General features: G+C 27.8%; 1 long non-coding RNA gene across 1 annotated transcript; it reads left to right on the top strand.

Annotated features, from left to right (window-relative positions):
- The first annotated feature begins 1,121 nt into the window (after positions 1-1,121).
- LOC126551350 (uncharacterized) lies at positions 1,122-4,653 on the top strand. The gene is made up of 2 exons (XR_007605240.1): positions 1,122-1,655; positions 4,526-4,653. It is a non-coding gene; the product is annotated as an uncharacterized LOC126551350 (long non-coding RNA).
- Positions 4,654-6,006: the final 1,353 nt, after the last annotated feature.

Below are 6,006 nucleotides of genomic sequence, written 5' to 3'. Positions count from 1 at the left end.
CAAAAAGTCCTTGTCAGTGCCAAGTGATGTAATCCTCATTACGCTGCCCGCCGGCGGCCCTTTAACAAATTTAGTGCAGCCTGCACTAGAATTAAATTGTACATTCTAAAATCCGAAATTTTATAAACAGCTAATAAAATGAAATACTTATTTTATAATCTAATATAATAATAATTATTATTATACATATATTATATAACAATAATAATGTGATGTCGCGCACTACTGTGGCTTTTTATCTTATCTTATTATTTTTAATTTTTAATTTTTACTTATTTCTATTTTCGACTATAGTCTTGAATTACCAGTTGGACAGATAAGTAGGTAGGTACCTACCTACGATTATGAATTTATTCATTTCCATCGGGTAATTTAAAACATTTGTGTAATTTATGAACTTTTTCCTAAAAAAATATCCTGTCTCATTTCATTATTCTCCATTAAATTTACTATTTAGTGAACAGTTGTACATTTTTATATTTTTAAAGATTATCATTAAAAATGTATACGACTCGCAAATAATTAAAAAAAATTATATTTGGCCCTTTCTTAAATTCTAGTGAGGACCGCTGTGTTGAAGGACGAGGAAGTGTATAAGAAAGTATTATATTTGAAGTACCTAGTAACCTCTATGGCTATTTACTAAAGATAAACTTACAAAAAATGATGAAAATACACTGTATGTATAAAAACTTATGAACTATATTTAATCAGTAAACTAAATGAATTAAAAAAGTAATTTAAATAAATATTTATTGTCAAATTTTAATGATCAATCGTTGCATAGGTATAAAAAACGATTATAAACAAAAATGTGAATTACAAATTAACGGTGTACCGTTACTGTGCATGCATCGTAAACATTTTATAATATATAATATCACCTTAACTCAGTATACAAAATTTTTTTAACACCCTAATTCGGCACATAAGTTTTTTATTGTACAAAAAATACAATATATTATGACATTATGTCATTATATCGTATTAAAGTTAAAGAAAAATAATATTAGATATGCAATACCGAAAGTAGCATAATCTAAACGATTTAACGATGTACCACTAACATTATTTTATATCAATAATTATTTTAAATAATGCCTGAGTGTTAACACAGAATAATAAACATAATATTCTGTGGTGTTAATAACTAATAACTATTTATCTGATAACAATAATAAAAAATAAAACATATAGTATACACACAACAAACATTGTCCTTGTCGGGATAATATTAAATGTAATAAAATTATAATGTAAATTAAAATTAAATAGGTATTATTAAACGATAAGCTAAACTTTTTACAAAATTATGACTAGGTAATAGGTATATCAATTTAGTGGTCGTTACAAAATTTTATTTTCTTATTTATAAATATTGCACATTAATTTTTTGTTGAGTCTTTGTTGATTTTATTTATCTAAATTATCTCACTTTCATTATTATCGGCAGCATTCATTTGTACGTAAGAATCCGTTTGCACAGCTAATACATTTTTCATGAAAACTGCAATATTTGGATGTACTGAAGTAAATAAATCACCTAATTTGTCATGTAAAGACTCACAGTCGTCTCTACTCTCCAATATTATTTCTTGTTTGGCCCAAATACTGGGTGGAAATGTGGCATCGTTTTCTATGTATGTTTTATCCAAGTAAGTGATAATTTTTTTAATTCGTTCATCTTTGGGTTGGTTATTTTTAAGGTAATTTTCATAATACAGTTCAACTTCATTAGGATCCAGAAACATGAGACCAAATAATTCTCTAAGCCATTTTCCTATTTTGGATTTTTTGTTTTCATATTCTCGGATAAGACCGACTGATTCTATTAGTCTCCACCTACATAACAGATTAAAAATAATAAATAAATAATAATAATTCATAAGTTATACCTATAACTAGGCAATACATTATATCTCTACGTACCACGATAGACTGAGATGAAAACGGCACCCGATTATATTTATATTAGGAAATATATCTTTCACGTGTGAATAAATCGACGTTTGGAAATCGATCACTAGCGTTCTTGGCTGCAAACATTTGTTTAACGACCGACATTTTTCATGAAGTATTTCCCAAATAGCTGTAAATATTTCTTTATTTTCGTTTGGAAGCAAACAGAACACGACTGGTACAAATACTCCATTGCGACGTGCGTGAATAATAAGTAACCGGTGGAAAAATGTCGTACTGTATTTAAACGTACCGTCGACATACAGGGTCTGAGAATCGCACATAAAATTTAAATTCGTATCACAGGAAAATATAATAATATTATCCAACGGGTCGTTTGCTACGATAAAACATTCGCCTTTAACCGTCATCGGCTTAGTATTATCAATGTATTCGTGTACTTCAGAAATTGCAGATTTTGGATGACGCTTCTGTCTCGTGCGTTCTCGAGAAATGCTGTCTCTAATTAATTTCGTATCCTTACGTGTTAAAATCGACTTCGCCGCCACCGCGTTAGCAGATATTTCAAGTTTTATCAACTTGGATGGACGATCGGTAATATAATCGAGTCCCTTTCGTTTTATCCCGTTACTAATCGTTTGTCGGACAATAATATTAGTGTCGATATTTTCGTGTTCGTGAGTACCGGATTCTCGCGAAAAATTATTCTCAGCGCCAACGGTGTATAATTTTGCTTTACACGTTTTCTCTACGCATCTCCATCCGACTTCCCCGGATTTTAATTCTTTAGACTTGGAGTATTTGTAATTATTTCGTACTAACAGTACATTTTTTCGTTGACTGTATATAACACTTATCTCACTCGCCATATTTAAATAAAATTTATTAATCAAAAAGATTTATAAAAACTTAATAATTTTAAATAATAATGTATTTTAAACAACTATATAGGTTAGGTACTTACAAGTCTGAGAACTGATCAGTGATCACTGTCGATTCGCTAAGTCACAAAGTACGATATTCACAGAACAAAACACATGTAGATATGATGAAAATGAATTAATTGATAAAAAATAATGATAACACATGTCAATTGAGTCCCGAAATAAAAAAATTGATAAGTAGGTACACGAATTGCGTTCGGTCTTATCTAAATTGTATCCGGTTTTATTTGATTACCTATGTCTATTTGATTACCTATGTCAGTACTGAGTCTGCAGATTTTGTGTCAGACTAGTCACTCTTCATTAATATATTGTCGTGTGGACATCAATTATAACGATATCTTAATTAATTGCGGACTTTTGGTGTTAAAAATATTTTTAGAATGCGGTGCATTCATAAAATATACGTGATCAATAAATGAGATGATATTATTATTATTATATTTTTAAAAAAAAGTTAAATGTACCTAATAATTAAGTAACCATAGGAAGTTTTACTACTGGATGGCTCTTTCCATCACAATAATGTTCCAGTCAATTGTACTTTTAATCTATATTCTTATTGTATTAATGATACAGCTGTATCTCTAGAGTGTATAATATTACTTGTAAAAATAAAAAAGCGAGTAAGTGGGTACTGCTCTGCTGTACATTAGGTGCCGTATAGATCATTATTATATATTATAGGAGTGTTAAATTTGAATCCAATGATAGGTATCATTGTATACGAAAAACGATTTTGAACGAAGTTGATTTGTCAGCCTAGGATATCCTTTCGAATGGTTGGTGAAAAAGGTGGTTTATGTTTCAATGGCCTGAATACACAAGAATTTAAGTTATTTCATAATCATTATAAGCTAAACTTATGGAAAATCTCATATTGAATTTTCAACTTTTAGTTACTTATACAAAATTTTTTATGAATTATACCTACGAAATAATTTGCAAATATTCATGATTTTGACGAATTTTTGTCAATATTTGAACTTCAAATGATAATAAAAAAAAACTATGCCTATGTATTCTTATAATTTTTAATCACTATAAGAATAACTTATAAAGAATTTTGTATTAAGTATTTTGATGGGGCAAAAAAATTTTATCCACACTTCAAAAAAAAATTTTCAGAAAAATTAAAAATTTCAGTTGTTTACAAATTGCTCAAAAAAAGTCAGAATATTTTGAAAATTAAATCATGTAAAGAAAATGCCAATCTAAATTACTGGTTAAATTTTCAAGTATCTACGACTTATACTTTTTTAATAATTACAAATATTTAAAATCGTTTAAGGATAAATCGTTATTGTTACGCTATTTCGTAACAATTTAAAATTCAAACACACTTAACATTTTTTCTATAATGATGCTTCGAAGTTTTTTCTGTAGCTACTCGAAGGAAAACTTATTGTATCGTAACCTAATTATAACCTAACCTATATCGTTTATGTTTAGTTGTTTTTTATAAATATTGATTAAATTTAATACAATAAAGTTCCTCATAAGTTAGTCTTAAAGTGATTTAAGAATTCAAAGAATACATATGCACATTTTTTTTATTAGCATTTGAAGTTCAAATATTGACAAAAATTCGTCAAAATCATGAATATTTGCAAATTATTTTGTAGGTATAATTCATAAAAATTTTAAATTTTAAATTTCAGAATTTCCAATATTTCCGTCATGTCCACCAAAAGTTTCATTCATGCCGGAACCATGTACAAATATAAAGCGTTTGAATACAACAAAAAAACGGATATGTAACTTTTGAGTACTGCCCATTTAAAAAGGTGCGTACCTAATTAATCTATCATTTAATTAATCGACTTTAATAGCTTTAGATTAATATATTATAATAAACTTTACACCTGTGATGCACAAAACAAAAATGTACTAATTATATTAGCTGATTACTGTTAAAATAGCGTATTCTATGCACATGGTCGCCAAAGTATTTCATTAGTTAGTTAATTAAAAAAATTAAATTAAATATTTAACAATGCGAAAAGCTTATACAGTTCAGATAGTTGCTATCGAAATATTTTTATTTTATTCTAGGAAACAGCTCTATTTGATACCTTTAGTTAAGTTCAGTCACATTGAGATTGAGTTTTGTTACGGACTGAATATTTAAAAATTAAACATTAATAAATAATATTGGGCTAGACTCGATTTTGTTTCCGAAATAGAATTATCCTTCTCCAGAAACACTTCTTTTTACTCCACCCGTCCATAACCTTTTTCAGTTCAATTGCATTAAGATCGAGTCCTGTTTCGTATTTAATATCAGCGCTAAGATTTTTATTTTTGATTCCAATAAACGGTTGATTATACAAACCAGTGATCACAATAAACAGAACTCACTGTGTATTATATTATTTTTGTACAATTATTATACAAAACAATAATAGATATTATTTTGTATTACATCTTAAACATGTAGAGTGTTGTATCGTAAAAACCTATAACCATAAATTTACTGATCAACTATAGATATACATTTTATGTACAAAAACCTTTAAGATGTGAATACATTAGACAAATTACAGGGACCCTGCAAGGTGTTCAAATCTAATTATTTGCAAGATTATCCTATTTGTAAATACGTAAAATACGTATGAGTATGTTCTATTATACTCATATTATTATAGTTGTATGGATCATGGGTGTACCTACAATATGTTTACAGCTAAGCTGGTAATTGGATCTTGGTACGTCTGCAGAAATGGCGTATGTTATTCTTTCTCTGACCTTTGCAATTCATCTTCTATTTTTTCTCCTATTCCATGCACGCTTTTTCGTGTAATGATTTCATTCAATATACCATTTTTTGATGCCTCTTTGTCTCCCGCCTTTTTTATTTCTGTTGAATATAATTTAATATTGTTTAACAGTAACACCATATTGTAAGTATGATTGTTCAAAGTACGGTATATTACTAAAATATGTTATACGTATAACGTACATTATGTTGAATTAAGTTTAATAAGAATGAATTACAAAGAAGAAATATTATAATAACATGATCGTTAATCTAAAAATACAAACAGTTTAGAACGTATAATAATTACATACTTGCATTAAATTCACATATTATATTAGGGTATAGATAGTTATTAAAAATGTGTACACCTATCTTCAAATA

The sequence above is a fragment of the Aphis gossypii genome, chromosome 3 (assembly GCF_020184175.1).
Source record: "Aphis gossypii isolate Hap1 chromosome 3, ASM2018417v2, whole genome shotgun sequence".
Lineage (NCBI taxonomy): Eukaryota > Metazoa > Arthropoda > Insecta > Hemiptera > Aphididae > Aphis > Aphis gossypii.
Note: the sequence above shows the minus strand (reverse complement) of the source record. Positions and strands in the feature narration are given on the sequence as shown.